The sequence below is a fragment of the Ochotona curzoniae genome, unplaced genomic scaffold (genome assembly GCF_017591425.1).
Source record: "Ochotona curzoniae isolate NIBS_2020 unplaced genomic scaffold, NIBS_Ocur_1.0 contig_908, whole genome shotgun sequence".
Taxonomy (NCBI): Eukaryota; Metazoa; Chordata; class Mammalia; order Lagomorpha; family Ochotonidae; genus Ochotona; species Ochotona curzoniae.
The window spans coordinates 18,957,310-18,978,984 of record NW_024466607.1 but is presented as its reverse complement, the minus strand read 5'-3'; the positions used below and the strand labels follow the sequence as shown (position 1 = coordinate 18,978,984).

Here is a 21,675-nt window from a genome sequence, read left to right as displayed (position 1 = left end):
CTTACGCTGCTGACACCTCACCCTCTAATCATACATTTCTATGTATTAGCTTTTTTTTTTAACCACATCATCATTATTTTATGGTGAAAAGAAATTTGAACCACAACACTTTCCCATACTCTAGAGCCACGTTCACCACAGCGGACAGCAAACATGGAAGCCACATTTTCTAACAATTGAAAAGCTCTAGTTATGTGACTATTACCCAATGTGGTCTACACTGGTCTTTGTATTTCAAAACTTGGGAAGAGGGACAGAACTTCAGAGTAGTTAAATGCACACACCCTAGACCCTTTATTCTGCGTGTGTAGGTGTGGCAGGGGGCAATATTTCTGCTCACCAACAAAAAGAGGAAGGCAGAATGTACCAGATATGGCAGTTGGGAAGGTTGAAGGAGATACCAAATGTCAAGTGTTGAGCAAAACTACTTAATATTCAGAAATGATTAGCTGTCAAAATTTTTAAATCAGATTAGTTTTAAGTAACTGTAGACTCACATAGCAACGGCAAAAATAAAGTTCCTTCACCCTTCACCACTACCCAACAGTGATACTTTTATCACAGCACAACTGCCAAAACTTGGAAATCGACCTTGGTACAAAGCTGTTGTGTTCTCTCCCCTCCGAAGCTCACAGTGAGGTTTAACCCCGATGGTTAGGCACTAAGAGGTTGGAAACTAATCTATGATGTCTAAAACGAGGCCTTTGGCGAGGTGAGATAGGGTCATGAGGGTGAAGTCCCAAGAAGGAATCCTGGCTGCTTTGTAAGCAAAGGGAGAGAGTCTAGAAGTCTCACACAGACCCTTAAGCTCCTTGCCTCTTGCGATGTGATTCTTGAAATTATCCTAAGACTGCCACCAGCAAGACCATCACCAGATGCTATCCCTCAACCCTGAGCCAACACAAATGTCTCTTCTTGATAACCTATCCATCTACGGAACTGGGTTGTTGGAACAGAAGGACCAAGAACGAACATGGACTACAGACTACATTTGGGTTCCCCCAGCTTCTATATTCATGTTTCATGAAGTTTGATCGCAATGGAATCACATAACCACAGTTACAATCGGGAGAACACATTCTTTCATTAGTGTGCAAAGACACCTTCCCCCTTCATATTTGCAACCCTTTGCACTTAGCCTCTGCCAAGCACTAATCTCCCATCCTGGTGATTTTGGATCCTCTAAATGCAATCAGGCAGAAGGAGCCTTCAGAGACTGGCTTTCTTCTATCAACATAAGCTGTATCTCTCCCAACTGCTGCCTGTTAAGAACAAGAAGCTCTTGGACCTGGCGCTGTGGCCTAGCGGCTAAAGTCCTCACCTTGAACGTGCCGGAATCCCTTATGGGCACCGGTTCTAATCCCAGCAGTCTCACTTCCCATCCAGCTCCCTGCTTGTGACTTGGGAAAGCAGTTGAAGATGGCCCAAAGCCTTGGGACCCTGTGCCTACATGGGAGACACAGAGGAAGTTCCAGGCTCCTACCTTAGGATCAGCATAGCACCGGCCGTTGTGGTCTCTTGGGGAATAAATCATCAGAAGAAAGATATTTCTCTCTGTCTCTCTTCCTCTCTATGTATATCTGACTTTGCAATAAAAATAATGAATCTTCAAGAAAAAAAAGAACAAGAAGTTCTTAAGTGGGATTTGTGTTGTGACAGAACAGGTTATGCTGCTGCCTATGACGCTGGCTCCCATTCAGGCACTACTTTCTGCAATGGCTGTTCCACTTCCAACCCAGCTCCCTGTCAATGTGGTTGGGAAAGCAGTGGAGGATGGCTCAAGTGCTTGGGCTCCTGCACCCAAATGAGAAACCCAGGTGAAGCTTGGCACTTTGACCTGGCTCCCTATAGCTATTTGGAGGAATAAACCAGTTGATGGAAGGTCCCTCCTTTCTTCTAAACCCTGTGAATAAATTTAAATAAAGAAACTCACAAGCAGAAAGCACTGGTTGTCCTTATGTGACCACTGAATGGAAACATTTAAATTGGAATAATAATAAAAATAAGAGACAAGAATAAAAGAGAGCTGCATTCCATGGTCAAGCGAGAATAGCAATTGATTCGTGCACAGCTTGACAAATACTCCTCAGCTTTGGCACTGCTTTTCCGTCTTACAGCAAGAAAGGCTAACTATCCAAGGATAGAGAAATAAGCCAGAATGAGTCTTCAATTCAAAATCAAAATGCAGTTTATTCTGTTAGTAAAGAATTCTGCATCTTGATCAGAATGTATCATAGAAAACAAAGTAACTCAAGGGTCACAGGAAATTGTTTCCCCTGTATTTACTGCTGACACAAGCTACCCAGCTCTCAGACTCACTCCCCATTGAACACCGATTCATTTTCCAGCCCTGACAGGCACAGGAAGGAGTGGAACTCACTTTCCTGAGATCATCGCATGCATTTATTGAGCATCTAATACAGGCACCAGGAGAATATGACAGGGCTTTGGTCTCAAGGAATTTACATCTTACTTGGTGAGAGCAGAAATACAAGAGGAAAAAAACTGTAAAATGGTTAAGGTGTTACAACTTCGAAGAAGCATTCTGTACAGCAGGCCTGGCATAGGGGAAAGAAGTAGGAAGCTGCGGTTTGGTGGCCAGGGATGCCTCACTGCATGGAATGGGGAATACTGAGGCTTGACACAGGAAGTTCTAGGACTGTGAAGATCACGGTACGTCTGAAGAACGCAGCCCAGGTTAACCAACCCAGGCTGTACTGAATGGTGTTACAGATGTCACATGTTATGTGGGTTTGGGATAGTGGTAAAGAGTCAACCCCACCAGGCCATGGGAACCCCATATCTCACCACTGCGATTAGCAACCACCCCATTGAAGAGTCCATGATTTCTCTGCCTCATTACCTATCCAAAAAGTCTTGCCAGATCTATTTCCAAAACATTCTCCAATAACATTTCCTCTTTTGTCACCTCCATTGTGTGACCCTAGTTCAAGCACCACTCTCATACTTCTGGACTTTGAGGGGGACACTCCTCTCTGGTCATGCTGGATGACATGGTCCATTCTCCTCAATGTGCTAACAGGGATTCTTTAAAATGTGAATCATCGTCACAGTAGAAGGGACTTAGTGAGGTATTTCAGTGGAGTTTTACAGAACACAAACCCTTCAGAGTGGCTTGAGACAAGACCTCAACCTACCTCTGACCAGGCTCTGCACACATACCCTTGTCTCATGCAAGCTGCCCCTCGCAGAGCTCCTCACTGAGAGCCAATGCAAGTCACCTCCACCTGCTTATGCTGTGTGGATCTTTTATAGGCATTAGCTGTTTAATTCCTGATGTATTTCATCCACTCAAAGGATTTATTGAGTACCCATCAGGAGCCAGGCCTGATGAGGCAGAGCATAAAGGAGTGAGTGAAATTGTAAATCATAGAAGTACATTGGAAGAATATAAAATGGGGGTGGGTAACAGTGAGGCTACAGCTTTACAAATCTGTTTATACATTTACTTAAAAGGCACAGAGAGGCGGGAAGATGGAGATAGATGATTTTCTATTTGTTGGATCACTCTCTCAGATGCCCACAATGCCAGGGATGGCTCATGCTAAAGATGAAGAAACTGTTTGAATCTTCCACATAGGTGGCAGAAACGTAAGTGTTTGGACCATTAATCAATGCCCTTCCAGGCGCATTAGCAGGGAGGTAGACGGAAAGTGAAACAACTGGTGCTTGAATCCATACCCCAGCATAGCAGGCAGGCACCTCAAATGTTGTCTTGACAACGGTGCCCAACATCTGCTTACACAATGGACTTGGTCAGTCTTCTTCACCTTATATTCCCAAATGCTGCCTAGCCCAAGGCAGACCTCAGCTGTCCACTGAATCAGTGAAAAAGACTTTATGTGCATAAAAGCTCAATATGATTTGGCCCAATTTCATTTCCATAAATATATCCCAAGGAATTAATCAAGAAAGTATCCAAATATTTATATGATGCTCATCCCAGCATTGTTTATAATAGAAAAATCAACCCAAGGCATATTTTCAACAATAATAGAGTTGGAATGCCATGTGGTCATTCAACATACCATAGCCTCTTTCAAGCTCCGTAAGGAGTACCACAAAGTACTGTTCATTTTCAAAGATACTTAAGTAAGTTATAAGTTAATATTCCTTTTTAAAAGCACATATCTGATATATCATACGCCTTCCAGGTCAACACAGAGGTATTCTAGCTGTTTCTTTTTGATAACGGGACTATAGATGACTTATAATGTTCTTCCCTTTTACTCATCCATATTGTTTATTAACTTACATAATAAGAAATGAGAAGATCTGTTTACATGAAGCATCCCTGCACACACAAGGACTCACTTCTCTGGAAAAGTGCCCCCTTTTTGGCGTGCTGGTATCTGAGGAAATGCGCCATGTTTTTGGAAGATTAGCATTTAAGCCACCTTGCAACTTGCCAACATTAACCTGGTCCAGGAGCAGTAAGGGATATGGGAGGAGAGATGGCACCTCTCTGCAGAAAAGGTAAGGTTAATGCTGAGGATAGAGTCATAAAAGGAGGAGGTTGAATCACAATGTGTCTGTGCCAGCCAGGAAGACCTCCAAAAACATATCTCAGAAGGCCCAACCGTTGAAATAAAGGAAGCAAGGGATTGGCTAGAGGGCAGAGAGGAAGCCTGTCAATCAGGAAGACTTGGCAGGAAACACAGGAGTGAGAACACAACACTTGGGGGAGAGCTGTATGGGAACCTCGGCATCCCGGTGCTTTTTCCAGGAGATAGGACACCTCCTTCCCCTTCCTGGGAAGTCACCAGCAGGAGCTCTGTGCTGGGCAGGCAGCAAGGCTGCATTGTCTCCAGCCCAGCTTCCTAATTGATTTTGCCTGTACTGCAAATGCAACCCACTCACCAATGAAGGCAGAGCTGACTGAAGCCTGCCTGCATCTCTGGGCATGTCCTCTTTTTACACATGTGTTGATAGTGACAAGAAACAGAGGGGGACCACCCACAAAACCCCAGAGCTTCAGACAACAGGGATGTATCGACAAGGGGCAGGCATTACCCTGCTACAGAAGGCTCAGGTGATGGGGCCAGTGTGTCTCAAAGTCCCTTAACCCAGGTCCTTTCTGGGACAAGTCAAAAAGTTGCCTCCTCTGCTGGCCAGCTCAGCTTTCACATCACAGCAAGTAAAGCAGAAGCAAAGTAGATGCTGGCTTAGAAAAATAATAGTAAAGTTGGAGAGCTAACACTCAGTCTTATCTCAAAAATCCAACATAACTTAGGACTCTTTTTTCTTGTTCTTATTAGTTAGTTGAGTGTCCTTTGGTATCATCTCTTCAATGGATAGTAAAAGGGAATCATTCTTTATCAGAGCTAATCCTTGTGAGCACATGTAGGGTGGGCCTTGTAGATGATTAAGCACAGGTACCTCAGGCTCAGAAGGGCCTCAATCTTGGCTTAATGCTCTATTATTTTTGCCATCTTCAAATTCCAAGTTTAGATGCCGGAACACAGGACCCGGCATTTCATTTTGTGTCAGGTTCTGGAAGTCATGTAGGGTAGCTGTATCTGAGCGGACAGAGTCAGGCAGCACGTGCTCTCACGGAAGTTCTCTCCGTCCGTAGACTTGCAGTCTCTCTATAAATGTCTGCCACTGTTTGTCACTGCCTGCTTGTTCCCCATTGTCCCAGAAGACTAACAGAAGAAGAGAGCCACTGACAGCTCAACACAGAACTTCAGAACTTCAGCACTTTTAGTATAATGTGCTAACTATTAAAATTAGCCAGTGTTGAGTAACAGGGGGAAAAAATGAGCCCATTTAGAAGTAAATAACTCAGAATGATGAAAGGATTTAAAGTGTTATGGCCCCAAATGAGTCAAACATTTACATCAGACAGCTGTGATGAGAGACCACATCCAAACCAACCCAAGCAGCATTGCTAGAATTTGTTGTAATATGACTGAAGTGTAAAACTGGGGTTTGTGTGGCATCGCAACAGTAACTAAGGGGATGCTGGCTTGTTAAACACCCAAGGCAGAGCACCTGGAGAACTGGTTAAGATGCCATTTGCATGCCAACATCCCGTATCAGACTGTCTGGGTTTGATTTTCACTTCCACTTCTGGTTCCACCTTCCTGCTAATGTACACCTAACTGGCAACACATTATGCCTAAACTTCTTGGGCTTCTGTCTGGGCCAGTATACTAGATCTCTCTGTTTCTCACTCCACATCTTCCCCTTTCAATTAAAACAAAAAGTAAATATCAATACACCTTTGGGCACAAGGCTCCAGGTGGGCAGAGCAATCTATGTTACTGAAAATTCTGAACACGAGCGACTTAGGCCAAGTTTTGGGCAGTTTCCACATTTGACGGCCCATTTGAAAAGAAAATATGTAATTCAAAATGTATACATTCAAGTGTCTCACCCAGTGGAGACATGTCCACAATATACCAATTGTGTCGTCTTGGTTATCGGTGGAAATCATAAAGCTCCTTGTGTATTTTCCTAGATACACAGTCTGGACATCACAAATGTTCGACTGTCAATAAAAATGAGAACCGAGAAAGTCCCTATACGGGGACATCCAAGTGCAGATCCAACGTGTACAGTGACCCGATGACAGCAGACGTGAGGTTCCAGCTGTACTTCGTGAACTGCTCTAACAACTTCTGCTCATGGCTCATTTGATGGACAAAATGAAGCCACAGCAGACAAGGCTCACGAAAACTGGAGAGGAAGGAGCGCCAAAAATGAATACAGTAGGGGGCCCGATTTATAAGTCAGTTTCCTGGGTGCCTCACAGCACACTACACATTATCTTCGTTACTTGACAGTCTGCAGATCCCAAAACCAGTCCCGAGGAAAAGGCAGGCACTGGGCTTCTGGCCCTACCCCCTCAGTGGAATGATAATGAGAAGTCAGTGCCAACCAGGGCACACTGATGTGTGCGGGATGCTCCCCTTCAGGTCCCAGCTGGCTGTTAAATGAGGTCAATCCAGCTCAGCCCAGCAAGAGTTTGCAGCAAATACCCAAGAAAGCTGCTAGACTTAAAGCACATCTTTTAATAATTATCAGCAGAAGATCTTCTCTTTCCAAAGAACAAGGCAGCTACGCAAAAGTAAATGCCTTGGGCTTTGTGTTCTGACTGTGTTTAACAGAGAAGAGACTTCTCCTGAACTAACAGCAAGAATCAAACACAGAGTGAAGATGCTCTAAGACCTCGGAGGCAGGGCGCAAAGCTGAAGGCGTCCATAACTTCTCAGGCTGTCGACCTGTACAAGTCATATGACCTTACCCTTTCCTGCTAGGAGGTGACAGGCTGCAGTACAAGTTGACAGAAACTGCACAACTGGCACGGTTTGGTCAAGACAACAGCTCTTTCTGGAAAATGTCTTTAGCACCAATATCCAGACCTCACGAGCTTTAAGGCAACTCAACAGCTGAGAACTCTGGAGCTCAACGCAGCCTATGCCAACTGGTTTACACTGCCAGGGCCCCTGGCCAACAGAGCAGAGGGTCTGGGCCTGGCGTCTGGATTATCCTTCCCAAACCCGGTGATCGTAGCTGAGGCAGACACCCTGGCAACCTCCCTTCCTCATTGCAAGGATGGGCCATGTGACTTACAGACTAGCTCATGCTCAGATGGTCTGACACCCAGACCCCGCCCTAAATAAACACAGAATGAAGTCACGCAGCCTTAAAATGTGATTTCTCATAACCCATTTTAGTCAGGATTTGGCAACACAACAGGTTTAATCCCGCAGAAATAATTAACATTTAGCAGGCAGGCCACAAAGCTGCTTTCTAGCACTGATGGGGTGATCCTCAAATGCAAACAAACTGCTATGCTGCCAGATTTCTTTTTCAAATCTTATTAATTGGGTTACTTTGTTTACTTGAGGTGCGAGGAAGGGCTACACTCCTGTAACCCTCTTTATTAATGGAATTCACAATATACCCAAATTGGGAGCACGGAGGTTAATGTGCTGTTCCTGAATTCCCGTCCTGTTAAAAGACAGCAACATCTAATAGAAATGCTGAAATATCGTAATGCAACCCACCAGAAATTGCTGACATTTGCCATTTTTGTGTGTAACAAAATAGCAATTTAATATAGTTCCTCCTAACAGCTTTTTATTCTGAGCAAGTCACTCCAGATTCATTTTTTTTCAGATGTAAAATATACAAACCAGGGACTTGATTTCCTCTCCCACAGAGTCTGTGATGAGCAAATAAAAGGAGAGGCAAGAGGTGGCTTTGGAAAGTGCAGGATCCCAGTCGGAGTGTGAGGGGATGGAATGACTATATGTTTGATCTCGTGTTCTCGTCAGCTACACTCACCCACCAGGCAGCGCCCGCAGGCAAATCAGTGGAGCGCGGTTTAAAACGCATGGTGGGAATTCTTGCCAGCTACACATTCTTTCGTATCTTTCCATTGGGGACAATGAATGTCAGTGCTAAACCAGAGTTCTTTGGTCATTAAATGTTGGTCACTGTAACCCACAGCCTTGTGGCTACAGTCAGAGAAGATGCCTTTGGAAGGGGTGAGTTGCTCTGCTTCACACACAATACTCGCAGAGACTGCCTTGCTCACTGGTGGACAAGGACATCCATATGAGTCAAGATACTAACCTGCTCGTGATTCCCACTTTTTAAAATATCTGTGTGAAAGTACAGTGGGTGAGGAAGAAGCTAAAAGAATAGAAAAAGAAAGAATTTTCCACCTGTTGGTTCTCTTGCCAAATGACCACAATATTCAGATGCGGGCCAGGCCAAAACCAGGAGCCAAGAACTCCATTTGGTTCATAGGTGGCAGGGGCCAAGGAGTTAGACCATCATCTGCTGCCCTCCCAGGTGCATTAGGAAGCCGGACCAGAAGCAGAGGAGCCAAGACTCAAACTGTCACTCTGAGATGGGACATTGATATTGCAAGTAGGTGCTTAACATACTATACCCTGTGAGACATTCTAGGGTAAAGTCTCCAGTATCATTAGATTCTTTGTGACATCACAGCCTAGTTAGTGCTAGTGGTTTGGATGTTTCCATAAATTTATCCAATGGGGAAGTGAACTCAGGGGTAACGTTTATGCCTGAGAAGTACATGTAGACACTCATCTCCCCAGGAAGGAAACTCTGGAGGGTGGTTTGTTCTCAAAATAGCAGTTTTTTTTTTAATTTTTTTTTTCATTGTTAATCACATTGTGTTATGTGATACAGTTTTGTAGGCACTGGGCAGTTTTTCGTTTGTGTAATCTTCCTTTCTATATGCCAACCAGTTGGGATGGCAGCACCTCTTAGAAAGCAGCAGTGACTTCTCAAGTGAATAGTGGATTCCTTATCTTCGTTAAAATGTTGGGCACTGGGCAAAATGCTCTTAAAGCTGCAATTGTACTAAATTGTCCCAAAGCTTCTGTGCAACCGGAGAATGATGGCAGGGTAGTCCTCTTCTGAGGGGAAGGGTGGCTTCTGTAGGCACAGGGTGGCACACTGACAACCCACAGCTGATCCCCTGGTGAGGGGGTGGCTCAAAGTTACCTTAACCTAGATCTTAACAACGAACCATTGTCACCTCTAACCTGACCTACCTCCACTCTCCAACACAGAAACTACTAGAATGGGTGTTGGGTGTAGCATTGAAGGTACCTCTTTGGAAGCCAGCCTCCAAGTTTAGAGTGCCTGAGTTCAACTCCTAGCTTTACACTTCACCCAGTTTCCTGATGATGCATGTGTACACACACAGAAAGAGGGAGAGAGAACAGCAGGTGACAGTATGAGCAGTTGAATGTCTGCCACCAATATAGGAGTCAGGATTCTGTTCCTGTCTCTGGGGTATGGCCTGGCCCAGTACTTGCTATTGTAGAAATAACGGGTGGTTGGAGATCATGGATGGGGGAGGAAGATATGGACCAATGGATGAGAGATCTAACTGCCTTTCTCCCTTTCTGCAAAATTTTGAAAGATAACTCTACCGATCAGACTCTAAATTCACATCAATAACTCCAAATTATCGAGCTGGTACATGTTTCTTGGGCTCCAGGGTTCCCTTTCAGCTACTTTATCTAAATAGTATTTTCCCTCTGCCAGGAGTCAACAACCAACCATTGTTTCTAGTACCCGTTTGCCTACTATTGACTCTTACTTGCAACATCACTTTAAACTAGGGTAGGATGAAAAATCCAATCTTCCTTCATCCACACACTCTATTAAGCAGTCAGTGATGCCTGAGCACCTTCAACAAACAGCGTTCCTTCCAGACAATCAGCAGTGACAGAGACTGAAGCAAGTAGGAGAAAGAGAAGGAAACGTCTACGGCCAAGGCTCATGAGCCTCAAGACAGGGAAGGTAAACAGCACATCTTCTAAGAGGAAGAACTGCTGCCGACGCCCTGAAGAGGCAGGGGTGGGCACAGGGAAACTGACCAGAGGCTCCTTGTCCCCACAGTGGAAGAAGAACAGCAATGATCAGCAGCAAGGCAAGACACGGCAAAGTCTCTTGCCCTGGAAAGAAGATGCAATTTCATTCTAGGTGGAAATGAGCTTTCTATTAAGTGACTGAGTGGATCAGATGTGTTCCTGTCTGTCTTCCTCCAGGGCAATTTAGGGACAGCCTGGCCCTCTCCTGGGTGCCGAGGAAGCAGAGATAACCATGACAGTCATTCCCCAAGATCCCAACTGTGGGGAGGGCGGCAAGAACCCAGCTCACCACGCGTCCTCATGTGAAAATCACAGGGAACACTAAGCCTCCTCTTAGGTGGAGAAGGAAAGATGTTCGAAAGGGGAAAGTTACTTCATCTGAGATCAGATTACAAAAAGGAGCTGACTGGGAGAACAGGAAAGAGAATGGTTTCCAGGTACCAGAAAAAAAACAGATGTAATGATGTGATTCTATGATGATACATGAACAAGTTAAGAATATAATCTTGGGGGGCCTGGCGCCGTGGTGTAGTGGTTAAAGTCCTCACCTTGCACGCCCAGGATCCCATATGGGCACCGGTTCTAATCCCGGCAGCCCCGCTTCCCTTCCAGCTCCCTGCCTGTGGCCCGGGAAAGCAGTCGAGGACGGCCCAAAGCTTTGGGACCCTGCACCCGTGTGGGAAACCTGGAAGAGGCTCCTGGCTTTGGATCGGCATAGCATCGGCCCGTTGCGCTCACTTGGGGAGTGAATCATCGGACGGAAGATATTCCTCTCTGTCTCTCTCCTCTCTGTATATCCACCTTTCCAATAATAAAAAAAAAAATCTTTAAAAAAAAAAAATAAAAATAAATCTTTAAAAAAAAAAGAATATAATCTTTGGGATTTTCATATGGCTACTTGATTGGGGAGAGAGGAGAGCAGGGGTCAGGAAATGGCATAATATCCAGAGTTAAGATGCAAAGACAAGACAGGACATGTGTCCTGGAGAGCTTGATAATTCAATCATCTGAGTTGGGTGCTCTGAGTAAAAGGTAGCCCTCACACTGTTCACTGACGATACACATTCATGACTATTGTCTTGCAGAACAAATGGACACACCGCCCTCCATACTGACAGAGAGCCTGCCATTGTCCTAAGGCCCAAAGGGAGGCAACGCAGGGGGCGTCTGGGAGATCTCACGAGCAGTTCTGTGCAGAAACACCAGCACTGCAAGCCAACACTGCAGGCAGGGAGCTCAGTCCAGCCACCACTGTAGGATGCAGGGGAAGGTGATGATGATGGAAGCTTGACCAGGGAAAGGTGAAACCGAAATGTGGGGCTGACTGAGAACAAATCCATTGGAACTGAACTCTGGCACTCTGATACGGGATGCAAGCAGTGGCTCGACCTCTGAAATGCCTGCCCGTATCCTTGTATTCTCGGCTTCTAGTCAAAAATAGGTGAACAGAGAAATCAGAAATCAGTTCACTGGCAAGTTTATTCAAAGTAGAAAGTCAGCCCAGCTAGAGAATCAAAGCAAACGTTAAACTGCGAAGAGCGAAGGGAAGTGATCCAACCCACTCTCTCTCACGAGCAATGACTTCCGTGTACATCTTAAACACCTAAGGTCTTACATATTTTAGATCAGGACTCGGCAAACCGCAGCCCTTTAGCCATATTTTGTCTATAAGGTATTTTTGCAAATAAAGGTTTATTAGAACCTTGTCACACCCACTCATTTACATATTATGCTAAAATTTTAAAATTTGAGTAATTCTGACACCTGAGGTTGACATATACAAAGAAGTCACAATTCATACACTATATTGAAGTGGAGACTGAGGAAAAATTGTTGACTATATTGGTGGTTTTTAGCTCAAACTATGCATTGGCATATATCCGCTAGCCTAAATGATGTCCTACCTCAGCTAATGAGTCTACTACCTTAGCTATTTTCAAATTTTAAAATTTCATCAAATGAGTGTAGGTAAATAAAGAAATTTTAAAGAAGGGAATTATAGCAGGGTCTATATATTTTTCACTGAAACGGTCCCTGGGTCATCATTTTGATAACTTTTACTCTACAAAGCCACCTAACAGGAAAAGTCTTGGGTATGTTTCATTTGAATTACTGTGAGACAATAGCATCTAATTCAGTTGAACTCAGTGGGTGATAGGGATCGAACTGGGGCTGTCTTCTTGACCCTTCTAAGTGTAAATCAGCCCATTTGCAAAGGAGCAACACTATCTGGAAATGGCCAGGAAAGACATCTGACAATAAGGAAGCAGAGCTATCAACACAATTGCCTTTAAATATCTGCAAGAGTTCCAATAATTGGAACCTGATAATTAAAAATACTTCTGATTAAAAAGGCAACTTGGGTTTAAGATTCTCCAGCAATGCAGAGATATACCAAGGGTACCTCCTGCAACATTTTACTCCCATCTCTTCTTTATTCATCCTTTTATTGCTTCCTTCATTTATTTGATTTATCTGTCATTCTTCTGAAAGCAGAAAATGATCTCCTCTTTCCCGATTCACTCCCCAAATGCCTACAGCAGCCAGGATTGAACCAGACCAAAACCAGGAGCCTGGAACTCCACCCATGGATCCCACGTGGCTGGGAGGGACTGAAGCAGAGATGGTATTTCCTCCAGCAGAGGATGTGAGCGTGCCAGGTGCTGTCTTAACCACTGTACCACAAGGCCTGACCCTTCCTTTCCTTTCCCTTGTCCTTCTGCTTTACTTCTGCATACTTCAGGCAATTCACTTCCTTGTATGACCTGACTACAAACCACTGTTACTCTTCTGTGGTGATATGTATAAACCAACTTTCTTCTTCTATGTAATGTTGGATCATGAATTCATTTACATTTATAACTACACTCTGTGTAAGTTGTTTAAAAGCAATGCAATTCTTATTACCTTTCTTTAGCTTTGGATTGGATCAAAGTGTGTTTGTCTCACTCCCTCTGCAAATTTGGTATTGGGACAGGAAACACTTACCAACATGTTGAAGGGCTATTTGCTGCTCATGGATCCTTATAAACTTCTCACCCCTGCCCAGCATACCACTTGCCAGTTGTAACACTGTGTGTCCACAAAGGTTTGGAATCCAGAGTGCCCCTTTGACAAAGCTCAGGTGCAAAGAAATATTACTGGGGAAACTCAACAACTCCGATGTACACTACTCATTTGTTCATGGAGACTTTGTGTCCCCTCATCCCACTGTAAGAGATCAAACTGCCGAAGAAGATGACAATAACATGGGGCTTTAGATGGGCTGATTCTGCAACATTTGCAAATGAATCTTAAACAGAACCATAAAATCCAGTGGATTTCAAGACTACTTCATCATACAACCAGAGACAAAACCATATCACTCTCCTTTCTTCCTCTTTCTCCTCAGCTCCCCAAGAGAGACCACAGAAGGTTCATTTTAAGCTCTGATGAATGGTTCACAACGTCTGAAGTCTATTATAATGAGAGCTTACTCATCTGAATTCTATATTTGAACTTCAGGCTCACCCAATTTGTCATGGTTTCTTTTTCCTTAAAGAAAAAAAAAAAAAAGTCCATTATTTGGTACATGAACCAGTGCAGCAAAATGCTGCCTATCCAGTAAACAATACCTTCAGAAGAGAAAAACAAAAACTTCACACAACCTCAAAATCTCCTGCATGGAGATAATGTGAACTAAAGGCAATTAGCAAAATCACAGGAAAAAGATCACAAAATCTAGGACCTAGCAATAACCCCATCTGACCAAGGTCAGCCTTTCAACCCAACCTTGTCTTGTTCTAAGACTGGCTCATCCAGTTTGTCAAATACAGTTTATCAGTGACTTTTTGGTTCACACTCTCTACCTGTGTCCTTCCATGGGTCACATGAGCATTATATGAAATCACACATGGCTATCCTTTCAAGGAATACAACATAATAATCCCAGATGACACCTTCTAGAAGCACTTTCTTGCCTCTCATTAGCTAGAAGTAACAGTACAGTGACTTCCAGGGCCACTGCAAGTTCAAACGTGTAAGTAGTAAAGAATCATAGATTTGGCCATAAGACAAGCCCATTAAGATACATGTCAACATTTCCATTAATGATGGAGGAGAGATCCCAGAAGAGTTGACAGGACTCAGAATCATTCAACTCAGGGGGTCCCATGACCCATTTATATACAGGAATCTCCCCAGGCTCATAATCCTTCATGCAGACCACACAAAGACTGTGGGAGAATGACCTCAAAGCTACAGTGTGGGGTCTGTGTGCAGAACCTGAAGCTACATAGTTTGCCAAGCGTGCAGTCAGATCCTCTCAAGCACAAGCACCCGTTAATTCAGGGTGTCCTAATTACACTGAAAGTAATGAATTCCATCCTTTTTTTTCAATGTCCCGTGGGTCTTCTGTTGAAATGCCAGAACCCTCTCGCAGGTGCTCATCTACTCAAATCCACACTCATGTATGCACATGTGGAACATCTCCTTCCATGCACTGGCCTGGCTGTCCAGAGGCTCTTCCTTCTGGATATTCAATTAAGTCTGCCCAACCCAGGTTTGCCTCCTAGGAACAGGCATAGACACCAGGCCCAGACTGCTGACCTGGCAGCCATAGCCCCTGTGATGCAATCATGGATCTAGAATGGGCACCCGAGTTAACAGAACCTATCAAAGTCCTCAGAAGACAAATGGTAGAGATAGCTGGGGAGAGGGCATGACACATGGAGCACACCCTTATTCACCCCAGGGAAGCCTGTATCCCGTATCAGAGTGTGTCTCAGATCCCAGCTACTCGGCACTTCCAACTCTGCTTCCTGTTAAAGCCTTTGGGAAGGAACAGATATTAGCTCAAGTGGCTGGATTCCTGCCACCCATGAGAGAGACCTGGATGCAGTTTCTAATTCCCAGTTTCAGGAATTTGGTATGAAAACCAGGACATGGAAGATCAATTGATCTATTCTCTCTCCCTCTTATTCTCTTATTTCCCCATCACTCTACCTTTCAAATAAATAAATGTAGAAGAAGGAGAAGGAAGAGGAGGCGCAGAAGCAGCACAGGAGGAAGAAAAACACATCCTTTCTTCCTGGAATGGATTTGGCACTTGGTGGAAGATAATTTGACATATTTCTATAGTTGTACTTCTGGCTTGTCTGTCCTAGTCCATTCTTTAAAAGTAGGTTTGCAGCAACACATTTACATAAGCCTTCCTCCCATGCGATGATGCCTTTATTCCCCTTGCATTCCTGAAGGCTGCTGTCATTGTCAGTTCTTTTCTCCTAAAACGGGCTTTGCTACTTCCATCCAATCTTCATGATTTCACACGAATGCATCTCTCCCCGCACACACGCCGTACTCCTGATTGGCTGCTGCTCTAAAATAAACCAAAGCATTGGGTAGACTGATAATTCCACCTATTTTCTCCTTTTTCAAGGGCCTTCCTTTCTTAGTATTCTGGACTTTATTGCCTGTGTCTGGAGAACTGTGTTTGGGTTTTGATAGAGACTCTTCTACACCTATGGATCAGCGTGAGGAAAACCAATATCCTAACTGTTCAGTCTCTCCATCCACAAACATGACAATTCTCGCTACTGACAAGGGCCTTCTTTAATTTCTTTCATCAGCATTTCTGTAGTTTTTAGTAGCATTTTTGTAGTTTCATGTTTTGTTGGTAATTGCTGCAAAGCTATAAACCCAAGTGGTATTTTTTTAAATTTTTGGTTTTTTTATATCTTGCGCAGGTAAAGAAATGATGTGATCTTGGATACATGGCCTTACTGAACCCATTGACTGGTTCTTAGAGTTTTGTCTGCAAATTCTTTGGGATTTTCTAACTGTACAGCCATGTCATCTGAAAATAGGAATGGTTTTAGTCTTTTGTTCTGCCCAATATGATTTTTGTTGTTATTCCCAGCCTGACTGAAACTCAGAGTATGATATTGAGCAAGAACATTAGTATGGATATCTGTAATTTAAAAGAAGATCTTTAGCTCCCGCTGTCAACATCTGCCTCTGTTAAAGTTTCTGTAGATGGTTTTTATCTACTTGAAGAAGTGCCCTTAGTCCTAGAGCAGTGAAGTTTATTACTATTATTATTGTTAGTAGTAGGTGCTACATTCATACCAAACTGCTTTGAGTTAAATGATACGTATGATCTTTTGCCTATTGATAGGGTGAATTACACTGATTGAAGTGATATTCATGCTGCACCACTGGCTATCTGGAATAAATCTTACTTGGTAGCGTAGCATTCTTTCTGTATGCTGCTAGACTGGAGGTGAAGACTCATGTAGCTAGGAACCTGTGCGGTGTCTGTTAGTGGTTTTCTTTCTGGGCAGGTCTTAGTCTACCGGAGAAATACCTGCCTCATAAAGTGAGTTGGATCAAATGAAGAGTGAGCTTACTACCTCTATTTTTTTCTGAAAGCTGATGTATAAAATGAGTATTATTTCTTCCTTGGAGGAATTCTTTGGTAAAACTCACGTGGGCTTAGAAATTTCTTTCTTGCAGCTTCATAAAAAATGTACAACACTATTCCAGTTGGCTACTTGGTATTGGTTGAGTGCTAGTGCATGTGAGTTCCTGAAAATTTATTTTCATTTGATGAACTTATAAGTGGCACTTTTCAATAACCTTCCCTCACTATCCCTTTAATATCTGCAGGGTCTAGACTGATACCCTTTGCTTCACTTCTGATACTAATGATTTGTCTCTTTTTTGTTTCAGTCAGTCGTGTGGGAGTTTTTTATCAGCTTTATTGATTTTTTTCTTCTTTTGGAGGACCAATTTTTCGTGCCATTGATTTTCCTCTATTCTTTTCCTCTTTCAATTTAACAACTTGGTTCTTTATTAAAATTTCCTTCTTTCAGTTTGCTCATGCTTTACCTTATTCATGCTTTCCTGACTCTGAGAACTTTCCTCTCCTTTAACGTAAGGATTTTGTGACAAAAATGTCTCTCAAAATGACTACAGCTTTGTCCCACATATTCTGATCTGGTGATCTATGCCTAGTTCAGTTTTACATTTTAAAAATTCTAACTTCTTTTTCAGCTACAGATTATTTGGTATTGCATTATTCACTTTACAAATGCTTGGATTTTTTTTTCTGCTGTCTGTTAAAATTGATTTCTAGTTTGAGCCCATTATCCTCATAAATCTGCAGGATTTCAAGTCACTTAAAATTTGAGGCTTGTCTTATAAGCAAGGCTATGTTTATCTTGGCTAATGTTCTATGGATATTTGTAAATAATGTGCACTTGCTGTGGTTGCATATTCTGTAATTGGCACTGAGATCCCACAGGTTGATGGAGTTCACCTCTATATCCTTGATGACCTCTAGGAGGCCATCAACTGCCGATGATGGGACATGCAAGTCTTCAACTAAAATATAAATTTAGTTATTTCTACTTCACCTCTACTAATTTTTGCTTTGTTCATTTTGAAGTTCCGTATTTCAGCTCAAACACATCTACAACTGCTATGCTTTATCAGGCAACTGAGCATCTGTATAATGTTCCTTATGTCTCCTGTAAAATTCTCTGCCCACAAGAAGTCTTTATTTGACATTGATATGGCTACTCTTCTTCTTTTTCTTCTTCTTTGAAGATTTATTTACATTTACTGCAAAGGTAGATTTACAAGGAGGAAAGAAAGAGACAAAGAGCTTTCATCTGCTGCTTGCCAGATAGCTGCAACAGTCAGAGGTGAGCCCTTCTGAAGCCATGAGCCAGAAGCTTCTTCTGGTCTCTCACATGGGTACAGGTTCCAAGGCTTTGGGCCATTCGCTACTGCTTTCCCAGGCTATAAGCAGGGAGCTAGATGGGAAGTGGAGCAACTGGGATATGATCTGGTGCTCATATGGGATCCCTATACTTGGAAGAGAAGGATTAGCCAATTGAACCATCACACCAGACCCAACATGGTTATTTTTGTTTTACAAAAGTATTGTTTAGACGCTATATGTTCCCCCCTCATTTAAGTTTCAGCATACCTATGTCATTCCCTTTCAAGTGAAGTTTTAAGAGTCAAAACGACTGGTTAATGTTTGTATTTCTTTCATCTACTCAACTAATCTTTGTCTTTTCATTAGTATAATTATTTGCGATCTAAGGCAATTAATATTTTAAGGCTTAAGTTTGCCTATTTACTTTTTTCCTGTCCATCATGTTTTTCTTTTCTTATACACCTTTGATTTTTTTTTTTAAGTACATCTCTGCATTGTTTTCTCAGCGATGGCTTTACAACATGCAATTTATCACAATCTACTGATGTCAATATTCACCATTTCCAGTAAAGTGAAGAAACTTTATTTCTATTTTGCCCTGTTTCCCTTAAATATACATTGAATAAACTGATTTTGTATATTCTCAGTAATCATTATGGATGTCACATTATACGATGTTAGGATTTTTGTTTCAAGCATAGAATATGATTTAAGAATCTCCTAAGAATTAGGATACTCTATTATAATTAACCCTGTACTTTACCCATTTCAATGTCCTCCTTTCCTTTTGAAAGATCCAAGCTCCCTCTTATTTCCTATCTGTGTAGAGAATGTCCTTTAGGTATTCTTTCAGACTAAGTTTCTAGGCAACATCTGCACATCATTTTCCTCTGTTTGAGAATGCCTTTTTTGGCCCTTCCTTCTTGATGGGTACTCTCACTGGATGTGGACTCACAGGTTGATAGTTTCTGAGTATGTTACACTACTTCCTTCTGGTCTCCATAATATTATAGGAGGCAACTACCATCATTCCAATCACACATCTTCTTCTGACAGTTGTCAGCATTTTTCATACCTTTGCACAGATTTATTTGGGTTTATCCTATTTTGGAGTCTTCTCAACTTTGCTAATACATATGCTCATAACTTTCACAATCTGGAGGAGTTTTTCAGCTGATATACCTTTGAATATTTATTCAATTTCTAGCTCTCTCTTCTCGCCTGGGACTTTGATAGTATGAATGCTAGCTCTTGTTACAGTTCTACATGTTTCTCAGACGTTGTTCATTTCATTCCAGTATGTTTCCTCTGCTGTTCAGAATGGGTAATTTCTATGGGTCTGACTTGAAGCCCATTGATTCTCTCTGTTGTCAACTGTACCCTACTTCTGAATTGATCCAGTGAGATTTTTATTTTGGTAATTACACTTTTCAGTTGCATAATTTCCATTTGGCTCTATTTTATAACTTCTGTTTCCTTGCGTGAATATTCTGTTTTTTTTTTATTTGTTTCAAGAGAGCTCCTAATTGCTTATTAAAGCAATTTAATATTTCCAACATCTGACTCATGTCAGTATTGGCTTTTGCTGATCATCTAGTCCCATGACTTTCCCTGGTTCTGGAATAAAACGGATTTTTAAATTGCATTCTGGGGCCTGGCATGATAGCCCAGAGGCTAAACCCCCACTTTGCACGTGCCAGGATCCCTATAGGCACCAGTTTTTGTCTGGCTGCTCTGCTTCCCATCTAGCACCCTGCCTGTAGCCTGGGAAAGTGGTAGGGGATGGCCCAAATCCTTGGGACCCTGCACTGATATGGGAGACCTCAAACAAGCTCCTGGTTCCTGGCTTCAGATTGGCTCAGTTCCAGCTACTGTAGCCATCTGGGAAGTATGGCTTTCTCTCTGTAAATCCTCTCTGTGAATCTACCTAGTAGTAAGCCTCACTTGTGGGTTATCCTAAGGATCAAGTGGTCATGGGCAGGAAGCAGGTTTTCTGTGGTCCTTCAGCTGGAAGAATAGGATTTTATGGAGGCTTCTAAGTCTGTGCGTGTGAATGTCCTAGTGTGAGGCTTACTTACCACAGCCAGTAAGGAAACTGGGAAACCTCATCTACATACCATTAACTCCCAGGACTCCTGGACAACTCATCTTGTCCTTTCCCCCTTTGAGAGTCTCCCTACACTTGCTTTGATATGACAGAGGTGAGGGCCTCAGGAATCAGATTCCTGATTGTTTTGATCTTCAATAGTACTCTGATCTCCAAGATCCGCAAATTTAATGGCAATTGAAAATGAATTCCTGGCCCACTTCCTCTAACAACATTTCTATCTGCAGTGCAATTATCACACTGTCCTATTCCCCTGTGAGAAGGCACAGGCTGGCCACATCCCTGGAGGCTTTGCTCACCGGTCACCTAGCCGAGGCCAATGCTGAAACATTGCAAAGGGGCTGGGATCCTCACCCTGCCAGCTGCCAAACAAGAGGAAAAAAACCCTACAGAAATCTGGCTTCATCTAGGATTAGAAGACTTTTTTCCCTACAGTAGCCTAGAAACAACCATAAATGAACATCTTCGAGATGTACCTTTTCTTCGCACTACAATGTCCTTCATTCTCCTTCCCAAAGAACGAATCTTCTGATCATGCTAATGTCCCTCCATTTGAAAATCAGGTATCTACTCTTTATTCTTTTTTCCTTATTGTGGAACCAATGTCTCTCAAACCTCTGTTGTTCATTCTCTGGAAGATGCCTAAACCAAGTGCTTCTACCACCTGCCTCTAAGAGCACCTGTGCCACTCCCCATTCGGGCCAGAGGGCCTTCTCCAACACATACACAGTGCCTGGCACAGCCTGACTTGTTCTCCACCCTTGGCCATTCTCCCCATTTGGAGGTGATGGGATTAGACCAGAATCAGCAAAACAGCACAGGCAATACAAGCCATGAGTTCTGCAGGAATCACAGGGCTGCGTTCACAGCTACACCTGCTACCCACATGGTCAACAGGCCCTGAAAGGGCAATGAAGTGGTAGCAGTACTAACAAATGTAGTCAGAGGGATTCAGGATTCATTCTGTGGAAGTCTACTGAATTTTTTCAGAATGCTCTAATTGAAAGAGAAACCTCCAGTTCCTGAGATTCTGCTTTAATTTACCTTCCTTTCGCTCCATAATATTTATAAAACTGGTCATTCTTACAACCTTGAGGATATCACAACAGATCCTTTCCCTATCCTTGAAAAGCCTATCTTCCCATACCGAGAAAAGGTACTCCAACAAACAACTATGATAAGGGGAATGAAAGTGGGTTTAATTTTCTTTGAAATCAGTGCAAGAGCCATCTTCTTTCCAGGGTGTTAACACAGCCATCAAGCACAGTGTAGGATGCCCTCAGAGTGAGAGAAAAACACGTCAATACAATAGTTTGAGAACAAGTCAGCATCTGCCTGCAATGTAATTAGTACCATGACTTCATATATGTCTTCTAACAAGATCATACACCCTGGAACTCTGTCGTCAGAGGCAGCACAACAGACGAGTTTCTAAAAATTAAGACAGAGCTGGGTACTAGGCCTACAGTCACCCC

General features: G+C 43.0%; 1 protein-coding gene across 1 annotated transcript in view; it reads right to left on the bottom strand.

Annotated features, from left to right (window-relative positions):
* CACNA2D3 (calcium voltage-gated channel auxiliary subunit alpha2delta 3) overlaps nt 1-21,675 on the bottom strand; it is a 696,258-nt gene that overhangs the window by 336,147 nt on the left and 338,436 nt on the right. The window lies entirely within an intron of this gene.